At 43.2% G+C, this 25,274-nt stretch overlaps 1 protein-coding gene across 2 annotated transcripts in view; it reads right to left on the bottom strand.

Moving 5' to 3' along the window:
• The window catches only part of FTO (FTO alpha-ketoglutarate dependent dioxygenase), a 358,292-nt gene that overhangs the window by 43,940 nt on the left and 289,078 nt on the right, over positions 1 to 25,274 (bottom strand). The gene's annotated exons all lie outside the window — the stretch shown is intronic.

Here is a 25,274-nt window from a genome sequence, read left to right as displayed (position 1 = left end):
TATCTCATAACTTTCCAGGAAGATTACAGGGCACAGCCAGGCATTCCCGACCTCAAGAATAATTAAAACAAAGATGGCATCTTCTGAATAACAACAATGGATTTCAAAACTATCCAACACAGTGCTGCTTGCATCGCAAGCCCAAGTGGGAAATAACAGTTCTAGCATAGAGCCTGTTTTTTCAAACGATTCCCTCAGAATTTCTTTCACTGAAGAAAAGCAGATTCCCAAGCAGAAATAACAAACCTTTCCAGCATAAAAGATAAATATGAGGCCTGCTGCTTCCGCCTGCCCTTTGCCTGGTGCCACGGACATCAGCAGCTTAGCCGTAATATTTTGCTAACTATCAAAACTTGGATTCATTTGATTTGCAGATGGGGACCCCTATTGGTATGAAAAAAATCCCAGGGAAAATGGAAACTAAACACAGCCTTCTTAACCAGATATGCCTGAACGTACCAATAAAAAGACACAACAGCCCCAGTTCTACTTCACAAAGAAAAACACTGAGTGCTGAAATCCTTTCCTCCCACGTGCACCCACACACGCCCCTCTCAGAAAAGCCTAACCCTCCGACACAAGGCTCTGAAGTTAATATCCTTGCACACCCTGCACACCCTGCAGGGGCGCACGTGCCCACGCACACTTTCCTCCCGCTGCCTGTGTCGCCGGGGTTGCAGCCCATCTATTTACTGACAGATCTCCGTGTTGGGCAGGATTTCCAATCCTTCATGACTATCTATTTGTCACCGCAGGTGAGTGGTGGCACTCAGCCTGATCCCCAGCCACTTTCACAGTTACTTATCTGTCTTTATGGATTCATCCTGTGTGTCAAGGCAGCGCATAACAGCATTACTGTCAGGGTGACAAAACTGTCCCTAGAGTGCCACAAATGATTCTCTCTCCTTATGGCTGCTAGCAGGGGAAACACAGTGACACCACCTCGCTTCCCTCATCCTTCCCCTGCCCTAGCCCGGTTCAGCACCCCTTCCTGCAGGGAGAGCTAGCTAATGATGGGTTCAGGGGAGAGCAGCTTGCGTGGTCTCCAAAAATTATAAAGAAAAAAAAGGGGCAGGGCTAGTGGTAACTGCAGCTTCCTGCACGGTGCCCAAGTTCTTGTCACCTGCTCGTGGGTGAGGCACCCAAGTGTTGAACACATATCACCGAGGAAGCCAGAGAGTGGATCCTCCATCCTCTTCAACTCCCAAGGCCTGTGACTCTCCCATCCTCCCAGACACACTCACAAATACACAGTTACAGGACCAAAAGGCTGTTAACTGCCACGCTTGTAAAGCCGAGATTCGAAATGTTGTCATTTTTAGAACAGAAATATTAACTGGAACTAATAATAAATAAGAATTTCAAGGATACGTTGGGTTTGCCAAATGATTTGTAATCATTTTCGTGAGTTGACTGCTTCAAAAATAACATCTCATTTCTTTTCTGTCTTTAAATGGAGTCCCAGTTCCATTTTCCTCCACAGGCTTCCTTCAAAATGTAATTTTGACAGCAACTTAGTGCCTGTGGCCATGTTACTTGCAAGGAAGGTTTCTGCTTTTCCTTTATTTTAATCCCACAACAGCATGCTAAAATTGGCGCATCAGGGGAAACACTGAATTTTTATCGCCACCAGGAATTTGCTCGAGGATCCCACATTAAGACATGCTAGCCCTAAACCAGGTCCACAGTCCTTTCACTGGCCTGCCCGGAGTGGCCTTCTAATGCCACTCAACAGTTTCACAGATTCTTCCAAAATCAAGGTCAACGGAGCATGCTCTGTTCACCAGGGCAGTCGCACTGTACTTCGGGGCTTCGATACATGTTAGAAAAATAGATGGTCAACAAGACACTCTACTCACCAGGTGGAGTCAGGGATGAAGTCAAGTTGGAAGGCTTTGCTTTCCCTTTGAAAGGTCAACTCAAATACAAGTGCACACGTGCAGGCGTGCACACACACACACACGCATACACACACACGCCGGTTCAGGTGTGCCTCAAACCCCGCTTTGTTCTTATCCTGATGAGCACTCGCTGCCTGAGTTTTTTTAAATAGGTTCAATCTGATTTCTGACACTGGAAAAACAAACCTAAAAGCAATTTAGAAAACACCTGCCGGTGAAGTCAGATGGCAAAATATCTAAGGCTTCTCTAGAAATCTGTGACCTCAGAGGCTGACATGGTTTGATGGGAAATTTAATGTAATAGGCTGCGAAAGCCAAGAGGCCTGTTGTCAGCAATGAAGTCTGAAAGTTAGCAGAATTAATAACACTGTACAATGGAAGAGCCCTCCAGGGACAAGGCTGCAGAACCGGGGCAGTGGGGAAAAATGACTTTTGAAGTCATTTCACTATGACATTCTGTCATCACTGCTAAACGGAAATAAAAAATCATCCGAATCACCACATGTTTCTTTGTGTGTCCTTCCCTTATCTAATATAAAGTAATAACACCCCACCCAGGCAGGGAATGGACCCTGGAGGGATTCCGAGAGCTCCATTTTGAATCGCTAAATGCAATAAGAATAAATGCAAGTAGGAGTCTGTTTCGCAGAGAGTGATGCCTGGTCTGTTGCCCAGCGAAAGCCAATAAATCTCAATGCTTCAACCAGAGATGAAAATGGTTATCTCATCACTGCAGTGCCAGGGCGAAATTTTCTCTGAGCCAGAGTATTTTTATGGATGATTTATGTCCGGGAAGGATAGTTATTTAGCAAAATGGCAGATAATGATGAATAGAAAGTAAATATGAATAGCAGCAAGGGAGTGGTGCTTTGCCGCCTCAACAGACCCAACAAAATACCTCCATAAAGTACATGCCACAGATAATTGCCATTACACTGGAACCAGCATCCCCGTATGACTGGGAGTGAAATACAAATGAGCCCATCGCATTCAGTAAGTGATTGCTTTTTCTTGTTCTAGAATACATGCCCCAGGAGTCTGCTAATTTTTCTTGAAAGCATACTTTGTGTCTATAGAGTAATAGTTACAAGCACAGGCTCTGAGCTACGTCAATTGAATTCAAATCCCAGCACAACTTCTTAGCTGTTAAACCTTGGGTAAGTTCCTTAACCTTTCTGAATCTGAGTTTCCCCATCTGTAAAATGGAGGTGATAGTATGGATCTCTTAGGTTTGTTGTAAGGATTAAACAAGAGACTCTGTATGAAGAGCTTACCATGATTCTTGACACCCAATTAACACTACATCAATATTTGATATTACTATTAGTTAGGGACCAGCTGCCCAGAGAACTATTTATTACTCTTTTAATTTTATCCAATCTTCTTCATTCACTGAATCTTTCAGTAGAACCCTGAATGAGATCTAGAAAGGGGAGTCATAAGTGGAAAATCTGCAGTCTACTGATTGGGTGGAGGTCAACATTTACCCAGCACGTTTTTTCATCATTCCACCATCACCATCCTTAATTCTCAAGGCATATGAAATGGTCACATTATCACGTTGGAAGAGAAGTAAAGAACAAAAGAAATTATTCATGGAGTTGCAACGGGAAGGAAGTCTATTTTAAAAATAAACAGCACTGAATTTTTGGAGCCTTTGAATAAAAGATAAGTTGACTGCACACAGAATGTCAAAACAGAATGGAAGGAATTTTTTTAAACACTTTTTTCTGCACTGAAGCACTACACAAGGAAAAAAAAGAACTAATTATAGTTTTAAATGTCCAAAACGCCATGTCCACCAAAATCCCGATGCTCATTAGTACTAGTAATTAACTTTACAACTGTCAACACAAACAGCACACAGGCTGACAGATAGAGAGGAGCTCTGAGGGTGCTAATAAATCCGGAAATAACAACTTGACACACAGATGCACAAAAGGATGCAGGTGATAAAGAAATGTTGACATCAAATCTAATTATCTTCGAAACGGCCAACTACAGCACGAGCCACAGTAACGCACTGTTATTGCCGGTGATGAGCCCCGCTGGAACAGTGCTTAACCACTGCCTACAACCAAGCTTTTACAGCCCTTGTCAGAGCTGGTGAGGACAATATCAAACAGGAAATTATGAGTGCCATGACCCCTCCAAGTCAAAAATCCAGTGATGAATATGGGCTCAGCAAGGCATAGCAGATTACCCCCTCACGAGTTCTAAAGCTGGGATGATATATGACATTTTTATCAGGCACTTTCTCAGGAATGTCACCAAGAGGGAAAATAAAGGCCCTGGAAAGAGACGACTAGGTGAATTATGCAACTGTAATTGCCGATCATAACCTGATATGAGTTGAAATTGCTCTGTTTTCATATTGAGATAGCATAAAATTGTCGGGAAATGCAATGGCTCCTTAATGTGGGCTAGATGAGTCTAATATTCTGATCATTTTTCACTCGGCTGCAAGGTAAATGGAGCTTCCTTACCACAGCCACTGTGGCCCAGGGCAATAGAGGGGCCCAATTTTACACTTGAATTGAGCAAATATGTGTAAACTACGATTTTTCATATTTTCTGCATGCATAAGAAGATGAAACATCTTTATCATCCGTATTGTCTGGCTGAGCTTATACAAAATATTAGTTTATCTCTCCTACTTTGGTTCATTCCATAAGCGAGACACATAGATCTGAAGGACAGGCAATATCCCATATATAAAACAAGTCCATCTTTTATGCAGTCTCATTTCACAAGTTCTCCTATTTAAAACAACAACCACCACAACAAAAATAGACACAGCAGCAGCATACAAAGGAAGAACGTTTTTAAAGAGGAGGAGAAAAAGCAAATAAAAGCCCTAAACAACCAATTGTTCCATCAGTCTCCTCTTCAGGCACAGGAGGTGGGGAAAAGCCAATCATCTTTGGTGTCTCTCCCAGACTGCCTCCCTTTCCCCACTTAAATCAGTTACACTTGCAAGAGGATGGTATCAGCATTTTATTGCTTTCCCACTGCAGCCTGCGGCAAACGGAAAAAGAACGTGTTGGCTTGCTTCCTCCTTGGAGCCATCTCTAAACCTGGGAGCATCTCACTGGGGTTCTGTGGTGTCTGGGCCTGTTCCTTCTTGTTCCTGAGCCCCACCCCCTAGAGGGCAGAGGACCCAGGCCCAGCAGAGCTGCTGCTTTGTTGCAAAGTGCATTTTCCCCTCTACAACTTCTGTCACTCATCCACAGGCCCTAGGTCAGCCACGCAACACCATCCACGCCCAGGGCAAGCTCTGTTTAGCCCAGAGGATCAGGTCCTGGAAATGGGTCTACTAATGAATCAGCCATTATGAGGGCCATTATAGCAGGGTCCCCATGGAGATGTGTTCCTTCCACTGTGATTTATTACTCACCATCAGTGTATTAGGGCTTTATTGGCTGACGTCTTTCTCTTCTCGGCATTCCCCAGACGTATTCCACTGGTAGCCCCGAGATAGGGCTCATCCTCCTGCCACGTTCAGCCTCAAGCCACAGTGAAACTTGCATTTATACATCCAGCAAACATACAAAGCATTAATCTCACGGTTTTTTGTTCTTTTAAAAATAATCAAACCATTTGTTTCTAATCAAAAGATCCCTAGATAATAGGGTGTTAGTGACAGAGAGACCAGGCCAGGATAAAGAAGACGGACAGACTGGAAGGGCCACTCAAACTGAGTCCGATTCAGCACGGGACGCTCACAGCCCAAGAACGAAATGATAGTCTTCTGCCTTCTGTAGTGGCCGACCAGGTCCATAATGAATCAATGCCATATGGAGTGATGCTGAACCAAGTTTGCTGGAACTGTCTAAAGCTAAGCTAAGGTACAGTAGGAAAGAGCGTTTCCTGTGATGTACTCATGAACGTGTACGGAGATGAGAGGAGGCTGTATGAGACCACTTTGTCAGTTTCATGGCTCCCCCATTCTGGCTCCCTCCTTGGTACGCCCACTACACCTGTACAGACAGTACTTCAGTGCTCTCTGTTTGCGTGTCCATCTCCCTCTCCTAGACTGCAGTTCCTTGAAGCCAGGGGCTTTGCCTTATTTGTCGTGGTATTCCCAGCATCTAGCACAGTCCCTGGTTGAGTTGGCATTCAACAAATACTTGCTGAATGAATAAGTGAATGAAGTGATGCATGTGGTAACTGGCCAGTGTATTCACTGTCTATGGCTGTGTAACAAATTACCCTCAAAATCAGGGGCTTTAAACAACAAGCATTATTACCTCACAGTTTCTGAGGATGGTGAATTTGGGAGTTGGGTGGCTCTGGTGCAGGGTCTCTCACGAGAATGCAGTCAATGTATCAGCTGGTGCTGCAGTCATCTGAGGCTTGATCTGGGCTAGAAGATCCACTTCTAAGCTCACTGACATGGCTGTTGGCTGGAGGTCTCAGTTCCTTACCATGAGGGTGTCTGCACAGGGTGGCTCACAACATGGCAGCTGGCTTCCCAGACTGAGTGGTCCAGACAGAAAGAGACTGTGACCACAATGCCTTTTACAACCTAATTTTCCCCCTTAGACTGTTCATCAGAAGCAAGTCACCAAGTCTAGCCCACATTGAAAGGGAGGGGATTACATAAGGCTATGAGTACCAGGAGGTGGGGATCATTAGTGGCCATCTTGGAGGTTGGCGACCACTGCTAGATTCTAAGAGAACAATTAATTCAACCAACATTTAGTGAGTTCCCTCTACGTGGCAGACCCTGTGATGGGTGCTAGGGATATAATGGTCAGTGCAAAGCAAGGTGTACGGCCCCTGCCCTCACACAATGCAGTAGGGGAGCTGGGTATTAAACAACTAGAATATGAGTGTTACCTAAGGGAAAGTGGTAGGAGTGGGGGTGGGCATGTAGGAGCACGGAGCACCTTTAGCTTAACATATTTAAACTGGAACCATAGGCCATTAGACAGGCTGTGTTATTATACATGCTATTATTATGCACTAGCCATCATTTTGGCTTCTTCCCAAATAATTATCCATTGTCCTGAAAATACAGTGCTCTACTGTAAGTGAAGATGAGCACTTTATAAGTACCAGGCAAGAATCAGAGATGGTTATCAGCTTCCTCTCTCCAGTGAGGAACTTCAGGCCAGGAGGGCAAAGATTTGCTCAACTGCACAATAATAACTTTATATAAGAACACTTTTATTCTTCAGAGAGAAAACAAGTCATAGGTGGAGACAGAAAATCTGCTTTCTGAGCCCAAAAGATACCCTTCTAATCACTAGATAATCACTTGAACTGTGCCCATAAGTGATTTGAACCAAACTAAACCCAAACAAAACCTTTATGTGTAATTTATTTTCTATTTTCTTAATTTCTGTTTTTAAAGTAATAGAAAGTCATGAGTGTAAGTTTTTTGGTTTCTGTTTTTCTTGTTTTGTTTTCTAATCCAAGAATCGACTGCTTTCTTCCTAGGGAATTTTTATTGAATTGCAACACACTCGATATTATTAAGAATTCTGATCAGAGGTAAACATGCAAAACACTCAGCCAAGGGGATTAAGACTCTTTGTTAGTGTTTACGTTATCTGTTTTTAATTCCTATATATCCTTTCTTTATCTCAGTGTTTCAACACTAATTGCAAAACAGCCCTCACTAACAGTAATGAGTCCCTGGACCTTTGCAGACCTCCTGACGTAGCTCTTTACGTAGATAAGGCAGCCCCTGAACAAGGCTCAGTATCTGGATCAAGGTCTTTTACTGCTTTTCCACTTCTTTTGCTCATGTGGCCTTTCAGAGGCTAAACCGGCTTGCTAAATCACGGAGTTCAGGGTGATATCTTAGTCTGCTGAGAGTCTCTCAACTCAGCCGAGTCTAATGAAATGGATATGCTGTTCTTGGCTTCTTCAAGATACCTCCTCACTCCAAACGGAGCAAGACTGAACATCAGCATCCAAGAGCATCAATTTCACCTGGTACTGCAAGCAGGGCTGAATCAAACCTGGGCCCTGTCCAATTCATCCTAGTTCACTGGTACAAACTCACTAAAGCTAAATGAAGCTTGTTCTAAAGATTTCAAGAATCAAGCACAACTTGATTCTCCATCTCTTCCTTCCATGAATTTCACGCTGCATTTTGGGTAAGTAAGGCTCCCTGAATTCTGCCTGCATTGGAATCATGGAAAAGTGTCAAAGAAAGACAATGAGCTCTTATATCAATGGAGTTGGTTCAGCTGCCACTTACTCTTATTTTATTTAGCAAGAGAGGAACTACATTCTCTCTTTTCTTTCCTTTGGCCCCAGTTTTCCACTCAGCTGTTTCTATGATTACAAATATCTTTTACTCTTTTTCATTACCAACTCACCTACACATTGAAATGGTACCTATTTCACTTTCCTCTCTTGTCTCTTCCTGTATGCCCCTTCCAGAGACTTAATTCAGAGACTGTTGCTAAGCAACCATACACCATAGCAGCCAGGCACCAATTACTAATTGTCCTCAGCACCTTAGCCTTACACATCTGGACTGCCGGCGACAATGGCAAGTAGCTTCGATGGCCAAAAACACACCTAGAGGTTTCTTAGCTCAGAGAAGACAGAGGCCCTAATAGCAAGATACCTTCATCCCAGCAGTAACAAAGACTTCCAGTCTCCTACTCACAAATCGCACAATTACAAACCCAGCAGTTTGGCGCTGTGCTCTGGTCCTGCTCAGGAAATAAAGTGAAGGTATGGTTGGCAATATCTGAACACGTGCACCAATGAACACGTGGATAGCGGCATTTCACACGCATTCACCTTCCTCCCTACTGGCACCACCCCATTTCTACAGTTTCTATTGGAATTGAGGATCTATTAGTAATCAAATTTCAGCCTCAATTTTATGGTGAGTGTAATGGAGTTAATTTCTCTAATGCTAGCAGTTCATGGAAGGGGTCTCCTGCGGCAGTGCAGACCTGGGATTCGCAGCAGCTGTCAGAGATGCCGCTAAGGAATTCCTTATTAGCTAAGATGTAACCAGGCAGAAAGCTCATCACACAGCGCCAAATAGACTTAATCACATCTGTTAGAGCAAAATGAACCTGGTAATTACAACAAATAACTAAACTGCAGAAAGCGTTCAAGGAAAAAAAAAAAAAAACAACCCACACCAGGATCTAAGTGTACAGGGAATGTGGGCCGCACAAGACTCAAGAGAAACAGGGAACGTGTCGCTTTGTGCTGAAAGAGAAACCAGTCTCAAGGTAGGTGGAGCTGATTTAAGTTGCCTACGAAAATGACAAATTTACATTTCAAAAGTGCCCTTGTTTATTTGGTATATGTAAAATTTTAATTAGAAGGAAATCCTCAGAGGGCAAAGGCTTTGTTTGCAGACTGGTTCTTGGTGCGGGTGGGGGGCGCGGAGGGCTGTGAGGGAGCCCACAGTAAACTCAGTTTGACCAACAGAGACTTATAACAGCTCAGCTGCGTCTACGACTTCCCTGGAGCCTAACGAATGTTGAGAGCCAAATTTTTTTTTTTCTTTATCACAAACTTGAAGTCTCTGAGTGGAGGACTCTTCCCATGCTCGACTGAGGAACATACATGAGTGGCCCCGGAGTGGATGTTGCCCGTCGATTTTTCGAGCGCCTGACCTCACTCGGGAAGAGTCACGACTACCAGAGGTGGTTCAGGTCAGCTCAGCTTCGGGTAGCAAGGCCACAGGACCAAGTTAACTTTCAGCTGAGACCCAGCGGGTGATGATCTCTGAAAACCAGGAGGAAAAGGGGGAAACTGGTCACAGTTAACTGTGACAGAGATATCGGACTTCTGGGAGAGAAATGGAGGGTGGATAGGGATAAGAAAGATCAGAGTAAAGGCTCAAAACAGGTGCTAGCCTATCTTAGAGTTAAGTAGAGCCCCAAGAATGTGTGACAAGCAAGGCCCTCAAAGCTGGCCGGAGCCTTGAGGAGTCCCTGACTCTCGGGCAACTTCGTCCCTGCAGAGAAGAAAGATGGACATGGCTTTTAAGCATGGAAGTGGCAGGATGGTTTCATCTCCCTGGAGTCTGCCAAACAAAAACATACTGCTGTTACCTTTGGCCACTGATGGCAGCAGAAGAGGCCCACCCACTCCGACCACTGGAAATCAAGAGTCAAGCCTGGACATTCACTCGAATCCCTGAGAAGCCCCTTCCTCTTATTATTCATATTTTAAAGGAAATGAAAACAGAAGCAATGAATGTGATTCCCCGAAAACACTCAAGTTTCCTGATCAAAGAGGTCTGCTTCCCCGTCTTCTGTTTTGGTGGAACAGCCTTTGGCATATGTGAGGGACAGACATTCTCGTTTTCATCACCAACTCAGTCTGTAACCTTGTCTTTGGTTCCCGCCAGGAAACCTCTCCCTCCCAGCCTCTTAGCCCAAGAGCTTCTAGTACCGTCAGCTCCAGCACTGGCATCATCCCACTTCCCTAGCTACAATCCAGGCAAACGAGCACCTGTGCTGGGAAACCTAGGACAAGGCCTCTCGCTTCTCCCCATGGGATGTGAAGAAAGGACAGAACCCTAGAGCTGCTGCCGGCCATCCTGTGACCAAGAGAGGAGAGTCTGACTGAGAGTGGGACCAACACTAAGGAAGTGGAAGCAGCCTATGGAACAAAAGAACAGAGGACACAGCCACCTCATTTGAACCCAAGATTGTACCATACGACAGCTGGATACTTGACCTTTTCAGGCACATGAGCCAATAAATCCTCTCCCCCACTACCTCCCCCCACACCCCAGCCAGGCTGTTTTCCCCACTTTCACCTGAAAGAATCCTAACTGATGGAGCATCACATGCCCACTATCAACCACACTGCTTCACAGGCACTCAAGCCTGCCCTGGACGAGGAAGGGACAGGGGAGAACCATGTGATTTAAGAGGAAAGACCTGAGCCAGGTGACCGCTGACCCCGTGTTTAGCCTCTGCATGCTGCAGTCCAGATGCCCTGGGAATGGGCATTTCAGAACCTGGGCCGCAGCATGGCAGGTCACCGGGCACTGGCACTGAGAGCTGGGTAGAGAGCTCAGAGGACGTGGGAGCACCAGCCCAAACCAGCCACCCAGCTGCACTGTGTTTCATCACATATCCATTTTTCCTGAAAAGAAAACCATACAAATTTAATCAGCTCTTCATATGGAAATATTTAACTTTTTTCCCCTGGAGTTGTTTGATATTATTGTTTTAAGAGTCAGGATTAAAAAAAAAAAAAAATCAAGATGTGTGATAGTGGTGGACACAGAACAGCATCCATTTCTGGCAAGAATGCAAGTCTCATTTCCAGTAGACTCAAGTCTTAAATGCCCTGGCGTCTCCGTCAATTGCCTGGCTCAATGAAGAACATATTACATGCCCATAACCATGAAGTATAAGACAAGAATGATCCATCTTGCACAGCCCTCACCCGCAGTCAAGGCAGAATGTTACTATCGGTGAGAAGAATATGACCTCAGAACAGCTCCTGCTGCCCACAAGTTTAGGGAGTGCTCTGTTTTGGCATCCAAACCACGGAGGTTTCCATTTGCTCCTTCACCCTTCAAAGATGTTATCAAACAACCTTGTTCCAGAACTTTTAATCTCTGAAAACCTATAATGTGGAACTCTCTTACATATATACCTATTAAGGAACTATGTTCTCTCTCAGTAGTCATAAAATGTAAAACACCTCTTAAAAGAGACTTGCTTTGTTTCCCAGCCAAGGGCACATGAGACGAAAGAGGCTGCCTTTTAAATACAATTTTAAAACATTGTATTAAATAAAATGAACTATCGATATACAGAGTGACTTAAAAATGAGGACTGCTTTTCAGATCATGGGCATTTTTAAGTGCACAAGTGATGTAAGGTATAGGCCAAAGCCAAGAATTTTCCACCTCAGAAATGGGTCACCAGAAACTTAGGGGTAAGGAAAATATAATGCCTTGTCACCAACTGCATTGGGAAGACACGTAAATTTGAAGACCACACATCATCTGTGCCAGTTCATGAGGAGGGCAGGTCAGCTGCAAAGCTTGGCCCAAGCCCAGCCAGGACAACTGTCAAAATTGTCCTGCACTGCCCCAAACCACAGTCTCGCATCCTTAGAAACTTCTAACCCTGAGATACTTGCAATAACGTGTGCTGGCTGTGCATCTATGAGGCTGCCAATCCACATTTAGATTCATTTTCTCTACTTTGCTTTAGGGCAGGGAGAATCTATTTACTAAATGCCACGGTATCTACCAGGTGGGCAGAGTTAATCTCCCAGGCTCCTGAAGACTTCTTCTGGCCTTCATCATCTTAGCAACATTTACCTTTTCCCCTAAAGGAGAAGAAATGGTGGAAACTGTTAGCGATTGAGAAGATATAAGCCCGTTCTTGAGAGGAGGATTTTTGGAACCCAAAGCACAGAAAACTTTATGTCAATGTTACGGATAATGCTTCTTTTAGAGGAAAAAGAAATCCCATTTCTATTATGCAATCAGGAAATTGAAGATGCCTATCTCCAGATAACCGACTGCCTGCGGTGGGACTTCAGTTGGAAACTTCCACGGAGAATGTTTTCCTACTGTCTGTGCTGGTGTTGCTGTCACTTCACAGTGACTTTTTTTGCTCTCTGTAGCAAATAAATCAGAAAGTTAAGAGTTCTGTTGATTTCTTGGACCTATTTTTTTTTTCTTTAAAAAAATACAGAACAGAAAAAAACAGCTTTAAAGGGGGAAAAGCTGATCCCAGCGTGTTAACAACTCCATCGCGGTTTCAGGCTGCGGTCGTGCCAACTGTCTAGTAAAAAGAGAAATTCCACTGCAGCAGAAATAATAAAATCTTCTTTTAAAGCACAAATGCCATGCAGGGAGGAAACGTAAACCCCTGCATTGGGACAGGGAAGGTGGGGGCGGTATGAAGTAAAACATGGACCGGAGTGTTGGGGATTCCTGGTCACCACACTGCTTGGGATAATCTTTCACCAAAAGCAGCTGTTTCCATGACCCAGAACCTTCTCTTCCTCTTAATCCATCACCCAGAGGATTTTAGAAAGATGTAAGCTATTATCTGAAGCTATCTTCATTGTTATTCATATGACAAAATATTTATCACCCACTCTGCTTTTTCAAAGAAGCAGATCTCTGAGATGGATAGGGAGCGGCTTCTCATCAGCGCGGCAGCATGCTAATGGCCAGCTACAGGCGGCTGCCCTGGGGGAGCGTCAGGGAGACGTGGAGAGGAAACCTCTGCTTCACATTCGCCAAGACTCTTATCCATCCCCAAACCAGAGAGCTGGGCATTTAACATCTCAGTCTCCTATCTCGATTTCTAGGTCTCATAATTGACAAATAATTGACTTTCCTTAAAATCAGGGTCAAAGCTCCCCAAATTACCACCCTTGGTGATGAACACACTGGGCCAACTGTTCCCCAGGCAGCCGGGAGGAATCCTGTCCGCCCCACAGGGCCCCCGCTCGGTTACTCCAACAAAAGGCAGCAGTTGAATGTAGAGAAAAGTCAAGTGAAAAGAGAGAGGATCCTGTGACATGCGGCATTCTCCGGCCGGATTGTTTTCACACAATCACTCAATATCTCTGATGACGGCCAGACTTGCAAGGGGCATCCATTTGCCAGGTACCGCTTTGACCCTGAGAGCCAGCAAACTGGAAGCAGAATGCAAAGCCAAATTCTTGTTTCCTAATTCAGGCTGTTCATGAAAACACCCACATCCTTGATGCACAGCAGAATCCCAGGAAAAGAGCCCGCGGAGCAACAGGGCAGGGCCCCACGAATGGACACCTTGCAGTCTCTACCCTGATTCGCCCTCCCTCTTCCCTCTTCCTGCAATTCTGCCTGAGAGGAAGGAGGGGCAGCTCAGAAGAGTAAAATGCAGCAGCAGCAGCCCAGGCCACTACCTTCACACTTTAATGAATTAAACGCAAAGACACAAAATCATGTATTTCATTTCATCTGGTACTTCCTCCAGCCCTCCCACCACACGAGCTGTATGTAAACATTACGATTTCCCCCCCTCACCACTTTGGATTTAATTGTATTCCTAATTGAAAAGGAAAATTAATTTGCTTTTGATCAATTCCAGGTGGTAGATCGGCCTGACATGGTAGCTGAGCATTTTTTTCTCTCTGAGTGACCGCACGCACGTGCCTGTAAACACCAGTATGCGTTACTGGCGTAAACAGGCAGCCGCCTCTTTTTTGTACAAGGTCTTCTAGTGTCTCTCTTCCCTTTGCTGATTGGCACCATTCAGTTTTTAATAAAAGATTTACAAAAGTGAGATACTTGTGGAAATCAACTGCTGACAGACGTGCTGAGTTAAGTGCATAATTAAGGCTGTGGAACTACAGATGTTGAACAATGGTGGCTTACATCAAGATGTATGCGGTATCACAAATAACCCGGCATCTGGTTTCTTTATCTAAGTACCTTTCTTACGGTTTGGATCTTAATTTTTTACAGTTGACAGCAGTGTTATTTGAGCCAGTCAGTGGCATCTGGCTGCTGGGGTGGGGGGGGGGGGTGGTGGAGAAAGAGAGAGAGAAAAAAATCTCCATGCACTTTAATTAATTGTGGAGAAATTACATGGTCCTTCAACCGTGTAGTTTGTCATCAGTGCACATTACAGATTTATATTAGATGTTTCTCCACAGTGTCAGGAATAATTAAAAGGGGGTAGGAAATGATGCCAACCAGCAATGCTTTACATCAGTGGTGAAAGTTTTATATTTATTACAGCCAAACAATTTTAGAAGAAGATGTCAACTCAGAGGCTTGACTGTGCATGGAATACATATCAGGCTGGAGGGAGAGCCAACGCTGCTGGAATAATGAGAGAGGGCTCATGTTTAATCTATCAGGCCGACCAGAATTGGTATGGCATGCCCGAGTTATTAATGATGCGGCAACCCCTCTTCTCATAAAAACATTTACCCAAAACAATAAGTAACATATGCTTTTTTCTTTTTCCTGAAATGATTTTCATCCAATTGCTCTTTCTAATCCTAATAAGAACAGAAGTGCCAACTGTATGCAAGTCACTTTTTTTGCTCAATTAATTTGTGCCACACTTATGGCTTGGGCAGCGTTGGTGGAATTATTTAGTAAAAAGATATCAAAATGACTTTTGCCGTCATTGAGCACGATTACAGCACCCCTGCCAGGGCCTTCCATGGAGGGGGCTATGCCCAGACCACAGCCAACCTGAATGGTAATCACCCTCCTGTACTCACACCAGCTGAGAAAGTCAAATCTTAGCTTCCTTATTCCTGGTACCGTTGAACAAACCGGAACACATTCCTTTATCTTTTCCAGAGATCAGAGCAAAGGACTACATTTAGAAACCAAAGGTCACAACAAAGCTCTTAGAAACCTCTCACAGATCCACGGCAAAGGGAACAGTCATCTGTAGGACATCAATCTTCTGGTTTACTCTTCCAGGAGAGCAGATTTCCTTCTGCACCACCAGTACACCAGGCAGCACATTTCAGGGGATTATTAAACACGCTCGGCCTTCATCGTGTGTCTTGCAGGAGAGTCAGTGTGTGCAGTAATCCTCTAATATGTGATGCCTGTCACTTCTTATTTATTAGCTTCTTGCCCCGGATATTTTCATAATTTCCATTTAGCTCTTGTGGCCCCAGAAGTGGAGACATCCTGAGACTCCCAACCTCAGGACAGCCTCACTTTTGCCCCCATGGACTCAGAGGAGAGCAGTGCGCCAAGCAAGGATTCTCTCCTTGGGGTCTGTGGGTCTACACGGTGGAAATGCTCCTCCCTTAGGCCTGCATTCCTCATAGCAACGCAGTCTCAGAGAACTGCCAGATGGGTCTAAGAGGGAGAATCTGCTTAGAGTTTAGCATGATTCTTCTACAATAAAGTAATAATACCTCAATCATGTTAAACACTTTAATAACAATATTCTTAAGTTTATAGAGTGCTTTAAAATTTTCAAAGAACTTTCATAAATATTATTTCATTTTACTAATACTTGGGTAACTCTATGTAGAGGTATAAAAAAAGGAGAAACTTCAGCACTTTCTTCTTTGGTCCTAAATAAAACACGCACCTTAGGCACATTTTTCCTTTGCTGATGCCTTACAAAAGTCAGAAATACTTTCTAAAGTATTCTCTGTACTTCAAGCAAAATCTACACTTCTTCCTATGTCCCTGCCTTCCGTTCTGACTGTTCCCATCTCCTATAGGTCCCCCTTGAACACTGCTCCCACTCTCTGCCTGTTCCTCCAAGACATCAAGCCCATTCCTGCCTCAGGGACTTTGCACTTGCTGTTCCCTCTGTCTGGAACACTAACTCCACGTCTTCATGTGGTCGTTGCCTTCCTGTTTTTCAGATCTCAGCTTAAATGTCACCTCTTAGAGAAGCCTTCTCTGATCTCTCCATCTAATATTGCCCACCCTTCCACCCCCATTTCCTAATTCACCACCTGAAATTATCTTATTTATGTACTTGTTTAACATGGGTCTCTCCCACTGGAATGTAAGCTCCAAGATAACTCGGGAATATTACAACTTTAGGGAAGATTTCTCTTTGTGCTTAAACATATCTACAATGAGTTTCAAATAATTTACGTGTCAAATTTTTCTTTAATTCAGTAGAAAGTCTTTAATCTGGTTAGTATAACTGAGACTTTTACCATATAAACGATTTTTCTTCATCCCATTTGGATTTCAAAGCCACAGATGGAACCTCTCCTCTGGAGTGGTCCTAATGGAATTAACCAAATTTAAAGAGATGTTGACTTAAAACCATTATTATTGGAAAGGAAAGAATATTAATAAAAGGCCAAGCCACTGTATCTTGTGTCCCTAAAAGGATTATTGGAAAGTCATCTTTTTCACTGTTCGTGTCAAAGCAGTTCACTCCTCAGTCACTGGATTTGAACTCTGATGGGAACTGAGGTCTGCAGAGGCCCCACCACATCCCTGCTAAGTGCAGCCTCAGAGAGGAGCTGCTGAGTGCATCTGCAGCCCAGGGAAGACTCGCTGGCTCACAACACTCCTGCCTCAAACCGCAGGTACCAGCGACAATCCTGCACACGGAGGACTGCCCAGGGCCGGAAGGGAGGAAGTTTAACGCAGAATGGGCAGATTTGAACTCAATATAAAAAACAAATTCCTATGGGAAGTAAGAGATCTAACAAGTGACTAGAGAGATGATAAAAATCTCTGGAAAGATTATGATTAGGACAAATCCTCCCTGACACCTGCACTTCTTGAGGACTGTGTCTGGTTCTTCTTTGTAGCTCCTTATGGGATCTAATACACAAGCACTCAAGATGTATATAGTGGAGTGAGTCTGAGGACAGGCCCACCTTGTAAGCTCCATGAGGGCGGGGCCACATCTTTCCAGTTCTCCACTGTACCCTCAGTCCTCAGCACAGTGAGAGGGGCTCAGTAAGTTTGTTGATTGAAAAACGTAAATCAGTGAACAAATCAGTCAGTGAATGAATGGGCCACCTCATCGCTGCAGGGCTAAAATGCTTGACAATCCTGCAGAGATGGAAATGCTACCTCCATCTCCCCCCACGTTTCTCCCTCAGTCTCTACAGTTTCTTTCTAGAAAGCAAAGTATTGTTCCTTCTCCCCTCCCCCTCTGTATCAACTCTGAAACAAAGATTCTGACTTGGAGAAGCAGAGGCACCTCTGAGGTCGCTCCTGACAGCCTGTCCTCCTCATCTAGTTCATTAGACATTACCCGCATTAAGCTACACCCACACAGTGCTCTGTTAAGTGCTGCGTAAAAAGCTAAAAAGAGCAGGTTCCTGGAGTTTGGGAGCTGACAGTTTCAAGTCACCTGACAGGTGTGGCACATGTAGTGTCAGCCGGGCTGTGATCCCTTCCCTCCACTTCTCATCCTCCTGGAAAATCTCATTGCCCTTTTCATGTAGAAGAAAAGGAGCTGTGCAACCAAAAGGCCCCCCTTTCCAAGACGGGCCCCCCTGCCCTCACAAGCCCTGCTGGCTGCTCCTTGCCTCTGTCCTGCGTTACATGTGGACTGCCGTGAGGGCAGATCAGAAATCAGATGGTGTCTAAGAGGCTGCATTTTCTCCCTCAGTTTTGCAGTCAGAAGCAGACAGTGAGGCTTGGTGGGTAGGAGTAGCCGAGTGGGTGGGGAAGGCACTTCCCAGGTCGAGCACAATCTTGATGCATCTGCGCATCTGGTGTCATCGCAGAAAGAACTTCACCGAGAGTCCTCCATCTGGATTTTAACCAAGTTGTGGCTCTACAGACCTGAATGTTCTATGCTTCCATCACCAGTTCTGAAGCCCACGGGGGTCAAGTTACACGATGTGAGAGCCCTCCCAACTCCTAGATTCTGATTCTATTCGTGCTTGAAAACATCTTATCCTGTGACTGCCTTGTGTAGGTCATCTTTCTGGGGCCAAGTCTCCGCTTAAGACCCTAATTTAAGGCAGCTGTAGCCATAGCCACGAGGATTTCATTTTCAATGTGTTCACTACTGAAATAAAGATTCTAGTTGTGCAAAAATATATAAGCCTTACATTGGGGAAAGTTCACCTTCATGAGCAAGAACCTTGGGCATACAGGCGCAGGTAGCTCTAAGATACAGAGAAGCAGAGTAAAATGTATTCTTACTAAATGTGCTTACTAAGATTCTAAAAATAATTTAATGATAGTATTAAGAAAAATTTTAAGTTATACATAATACCATCATTCTAACAAACCTATTTGACATCCACATGCACACATAATTTTTACATATTTTTGAACATAAAGGCTATATAATCATTAATTTGCTGTTTTCATTTAACGGTACAGGAATAAGCATTCTCCCTTGTTTCTATGTTGTCTTCATAAACAGTACCTATGTTTTTCTAGAGTAGAAGAGTCTATAAAACTTAAACCATCTATTAAATGAGGGACTATAAATTTAAATCCCTTGTAATTCAAAAATTTCTAGGCAATAGGAAAAAATAACATCTGAAATATGTGTAGCTGTGATATGGCAGAGGAAACTGAACAAAGGGTATATTAGATGCTTTTACCTAAAAGCATGGGCACTGGACAATATCAACTAGCTTTAGGACCACTGGAAAATTAATCACTTTCCCTTTGCCTTAGTTTCCACAATGAGACATAGAAGGTAGGGTTGGGTGAACTTTAAAATCCTTTCCTGCTCTAGAATTTTACGTTCGTTCCTTAAAGCAACTTTATTCTGAGGAATACGAAGAACTGCAGGCACTTGCACTCACTCCTTAAAGGAGTGGCACTGCGGAAGTACACTGGGTTGTGTCCCTCGTTCCCTTTTTTGGGAACTGACCTCTCCAACGTGCATGGTTTCAGCAGCAGGTTCCCAGCAGCCACGCTTTGCTCAGTGTGGCCTCACCCCCTAGCCAGAGGCGATTGATCCAGAAGTGGTAGCCGTCTTTCAGCCATGGGGACCAGAGATACAGTAGAAGCTGGTGTGCTGAAAGAGAGGAGCGAGCACACACGCAGGGAGATGCAGAAATCCAAGGCAGAGGACCTCCCCATCTATTCCTAAGATCAGGTTTAATGAGCTATCCTGTATCCATAACAGAGTTCTACCAAAACAATCATGTCCCTTATTTCATCGGTATATCTGACATAGCAAAGAAGACTCATAGTTAACAGTCTTCATTAAGTGTCCTCTGCATTATTACACATCTGTATCTCTTGGTACTTTTAAAAGAAAGGAAGAAAGCAGTACTATTAGTTTCATCTATAGAAGGGGAACTGAGGCAATGAGCTCAAAAAAGCCCAAATAACACAGAAATCTACTGGTTGAGCTAGAACTCAATCCACGGACTCTTGCTTAGCGCAGAGACTCTGTTAATTATTTCTGACCCCACAGCTTAATTTCTGTTTTACAGTGTGGAGAAACATGGGAAGGAGCTAGAGCTCCCCAAACTTCAGTGTTTTCAGAAATGAACTCATTTCTGAATGAGCTTGGAGTTCTGGGCAAAAAGAGGCTCAAGGTTTTTAGTTTTGACCCCTGGATCTATCTTTACGACCCAGGGATCCTTTCCATTCATTCTGCTCTCAATTCTAAGGCCCTGGATTCCCAGCCCCAAGAAACGGGGTCTGGTCTTTTGGTGGTTTTCCCTCAATCCAGCCCTAATGAATGCCCTCTTATGCATGCAGAGATGTTAATAGAGATCGGCAACATGGAAGCTGGGAACTGAGTCTAGTCAAAATGTTTAAAACATTAAAGAGCTAAATATTAGATTAGGACTAATCTGGTAAATTCAGAATACTGAGGGGCAATAGGAATCTTAATATAGGATAGACAGCTGAAAACATGAGAGTTTTTTTGTGCTTTGCCTTAATCCACCAACCTATCTGAAGGTCTAATCTATCAGGTATTTAACCATACACCAGAGAAATTTCCTTCACTCCTCAGGGGGAAGAAGGCAAGGAGGAATTGGTTCCATATGAAATGACGCGATCTCTATTACATTTCTAAAGTAAGGCTTTGCAGCCCCTCGATGTGTTAACTGTGTTTGTTCATTACACCATTCCTATTGCCACCAACCAAAAAAACCCCAACCTCAAAAACAAAGAAATTAGAAAGGGAAAGGAGGTATTCAACATATATCCAGCACCCAGGGATATAGGTACTACTGAGGTTTGATTTAAAGAGAAAGGAAGTAAGGGGAAGATACAAAAACATCTGACAATTCTAGTTATTTAACTTAAAAGCACAAACCTAAAGAATGTTCTTGGGTTTGTCTACATCAGAACTTTCCCAAGGTTTCCCATAAGTGGCAGGAAGCTGCTTTGTCAAAGACTCTGAAAAGATCTTGCAACACACTGGGACAATGATCTACAATTAAGCGTTCTCCAGTGGGCCTCAGCATGACACACCATTATGGCTCCAAAGGAGCCCTTAAAACCTACCATGTCAATGAGCTTCCCCAACCACGGGGATTTAGAGTTATGGATTAGACCTCTTAACCCTTCTCCTCCCCTCAAAATACTTTAAAGACCCTTTTCTCCCAAGGGAGGAGTTGTTTTAGCCAGTGTCTGGCTAAGAGATCTTTGTGAAGTGATGTTTAGACATAGTTAGAGGACATCTAATGAAGACTCTGCATTCAGCTGAGACCCCCCCAAACTGCCATAAACCAGCTGAAGGGCCAGAACCACAGTGACCCCACCAAAATGAAGCAGAGGCCTCTTAGGGGTCTCATTTCATTTCCGGATGTGAATAGCTATGCAGTCTTGGAAGCCACACCTGTTTTCTCGATGCTTTAATTTTTATCCCTATGAAGCACTGATGTGGCTCATTATCTTACACGTTTGTATTAAGGACTACCTTTAAATAGAAGCAGAGAATTTGACTAAAGAGAATATGTGTTTTACAGCAAAAATAACAAAATTGACAAATCAGATCTTATTTGATCAATAAAGCATTTCCGGCTGAATATCAGTCACTTTGAGAGATGAGTGAATTCTTTCAAACCACAGGGAAAAACCTGAAATCAACTCTGCATTTTCTGAACTCAATGGTTACAGTAACACTCAACAACACACTGCCAATGGGGGCTGATAAATTAACATATGTAGCTACAGACACCAGCTTATTATTAAAAATTCATTCAAGCTAACTTATGTGCAAATGTGAAATATGATTGTGGGAAAGTACAGCTCCAGAAGAATTAAAGAAACTTTAGTGGCTTGAAAGCATTAATGACCCTTTTTAAGATCCTAAAACTACTAGAACAGCTCTGTTACCTGGTCTTATGTTCACACCATCCTATTGGTCTCAAAAGCTCAGTTCATTCTCCACCTGTGGCTAAACAGGTTCCAGGGTATGGGATTGTGCACAGCACTTGGGAAACTTTTTCGATAATGACTGTAACAGAACTGGAAACGATTATTTCCTAATAAAAGCTTCCTTCTTCCAATGTACTCATGCCAACAGGCTACAGTGAGATGGCAAAGTAAGGTAGATTTTTTTGGCAAAATTTTCCATCACTCTTTCTTTTTCTTATATAGCAAGGGAATTCTTTTCATTTTAGAATCATAAAGCTCTTCAACTCTGGTTTTAAGATGGAAAAGCAACTAGATCTTTTATTAGAAAAGTGCTGTTGAGAGCAGCTTTATTTCCTTGTTACACAAACATCTGCCTTCCCAGAGAGAGGAAAGTCAATGTTCATTGTAAAGTCTATTTAAAAAGGTGAACGCAAGATTTCACATATACTATTCAGTAATAGGGGAAATAACCACCTTTAATTTTTTATTTTCAGATTTTTAAATGGTTTCAAAATTTGGCAAGCACTGCTATGCCCTCGCAAAGTGGCAGTGGGCCCCAGCAACACGTCTTCTACCTCCACCACTCAGAAGTGATGCTGAGACAGCTAAAATGTGGACAAGGCAGCACAATATGGAGCACGTCATAGGTTAGACACTTGGAAAGACATAAGAAGGACTTGAAAGGTGATTCACCTACTAAAACGTCACATTGTTTGGGACTCACAGAACTTAGCTATTTCTGACCAACATGGAAATTTTCTGATTCCCTGGAATGAGACAAGTGCAAGTTTTATAAAGATAGTTTCACATTAGACAACCGAATGCACTCAACTCAACCTTTTGCCCAGATCTGGGCAATGGGCTCAGCAAAAGCTAACAGGGTTTTTCTGCTCCACTTCTTCTCACTCTTCAAACTTGAGGGTGTTGCCTCAGAAACTTCCCAGCTCCACAGTCTCAACTTCATTTCTCTGTTAGCCAGAAAGAGGCCAATTCTTCAAACATTCTTCAAAGACTAAGCATAGGCTTAGTCATATCATTGAAGAAAAGCACTAGTTCTTCAGAGACAATAGTATCTCTTTAAGCAGGTGAAAAAAGTCAGTCCAGAACTGATAGGCCCCTGGCAATCTGTCAGTTTCTGAAAACCAAGGTGATATGCAAACCTAAACAGGAACAAAGAGGGAATCGGAGGGTCAACTGGTGAGGGCATGAGCAAGCCCTTAACTATAAGCCCTGCAAGAAGATAGTCAAGACAATTACTAACCCACGATAAAATATCAAAATCACTAAAAAATTTGGAAATCTTTTTCTTTCAGTTACTGGCTTTGGACTTTAGATATTAATATACCTCAGGTCACTGAGTTGACACAAAGACTAAAGTAATCCTTCATGGGATAATTTCATAATTTTCTCACCAGGAGAATATCAATGCTCTTTCCTTGCATCTTAGGTCTTACCAAGAGCTGTTTACATGGCTGTATCCTTAAACTTCTCCCTATACTTACACTAGCATTGGAGTACACAACCACCTCCCCAAAATGTCCGTTTACTTCCAAGTTTGAGATCAGAGAATCACCCTTGACTCTGTCCTCTTCTTCATCCCCATAACCAATTGGTTATGAAGTTCTCTCACATTAGAAGTCCTTTGAAATTCATACTTCTCTACTGTTATCACTGCTCCACTTAGTACATGCCCATATCAACTCATTTCAGGAACACTGCTATGCTCCACACATACCCTTTTAAACAAGAACAACCCAAATCCATTGTGCACTCAGCCACCAAACAAATTTTCCTAAAATATCACCAGCATCACGTCACTCTCAGCCTCGGAAACCTTTGGAGGCTTCCCAGAACTCAGCCATCTTTTAGTACCTCCCACATATTTGGTCTAAGTTTCTTGAACTTTCTGTTTTAGCCAGGAAGGCTAACACACTGGACCTGGTTTATACAATCTTATTCCTACCCTCATCATCAATTCTAACTAACTGGAACAACCTCTCCCCAGCCTTCTGTCTACCATCTTACCCAACTCAAAATTCATCTTCTCCCTAAAATCCTATCTATGTAGCTTGAAATGAACCCACCATTTGACCTTGGAACTTGCTAACGAAACAATTTCCTATCCTGGGTCTGTGAGGCCTACTGGCATTTTCTCAGAGATCCATAAGTTTGATGAGAATTTTTAACTTTTATGCCCTCATTTCAATGACAATCTAAAATAACTATTTTGCCAGTTTCTCTTCTCTTTTGTACTGAATTTTTGCAACTGAAAAGCATCTTTATATAATAATACTTCGGTTTCCTAATATTTCAGGGATTTATAACTGGTGTCTACGAGCCCCTACTATTGGAAGGGTCTAAGAACATTTTCCTTCTAAAAGAAATCTGTAAATGAATCTGACAGTTATGCATTGTCACGTGACATATCTTTCCTAGTGTTGTCTTGAACTGTTATTTAAATCCTTTATTAGGGTTTTGCTTTTCCTGTTTTTATGTCTTATCATCCCAAACAGATGGTAAACTCTCCGGGGACAGGGATTATGTCTCAGACTTCTCTGGATTCCTGATGCACCAAATATAATCTTGCAAAGAGCAAGTGGTTGGTCAAAACCGGTTGCTCTGGTTTTGACTATGAAGGCCTGATCTGGTCCACATAGGCTGCCAGAGGGGAAAAAACAATGAAGACAGAGTTTCACCAGGCACCCAACTGCAAATTATGGAAAAGGAGCACTCAAATTGTCCAAAAGTCCCTCATCCTCACTAGGGCTGCATCACACAGAAGAATTTCCCATACAGTCACAGGGCTCCCAGATGCTTTTTATACAACAAAGGTTTTTATTATTCCTTTCTTCCAATAAAACAGTAAAAATCAAGACTGTTTATTAGTACTAAGCAGTAAAATTGAAGCATTTCTTTCTCATAACCAGTAAGAGGTACTAGAATAAAAAAAGGTGTTGAAGCGGACCTATTCTTAACATTTCTGGTAAATTCTTAATTTACGTTAATTTCATTCTATTGTAGTGAGAATTCTAGAACTACCATTCATCTTCCATATGAACATGGTAGTCCTGTGTGTCATCCTAGACTTCATTAGTAGCAAAATGAAGCCAGGGGGAGATGTCAAGGAGACAGGATTAGAAGGAGCAGAGAACTTCAAAACGGGACTTTCCCACTTGAGAACTGCAAGACCATTGGAAAACTAATTGGCCACTATCCACACACAGGGCCTCACTGATTACCTGAAATCTCTTCTTATGCAAGTATGTAGAGCTCATTTATATGGATTTACAAAGTGAACTCGGGCAGCAACCAACAGCAGAGGCCAGCACAAATGAAGCTGTGGACTAATTTACTAGAAGAGAGAATACTCCTTAACCAGTGCCTTTCCCATTGTTGTTACCTAGAGACAGGAACCAGGAGGACTACAGCACAAGACTGTTGATGGGGTGTGAGCGAATCCTGTGGTTCAGGGAATGTCAGTCTTCTCTTCACCACAGAAACACATCTGTGGAGTTTCATGAAGAGCAAAAAATCAAGGTTGGAAATCACTTGCATTTTGAAAACCAGTAACAGATAAATACATAAATAAACACAGACACATTTTATTCTGTAAATGGTCTTTCCAAAGAATGTGCTGGGATTATGGA

Source organism: Diceros bicornis, chromosome 32, assembly GCF_020826845.1.
Source record: "Diceros bicornis minor isolate mBicDic1 chromosome 32, mDicBic1.mat.cur, whole genome shotgun sequence".
In the NCBI taxonomy this organism is placed as follows: Eukaryota; Metazoa; Chordata; class Mammalia; order Perissodactyla; family Rhinocerotidae; genus Diceros; species Diceros bicornis.
This window is presented reverse-complemented; position numbering and strand designations above follow the sequence as displayed.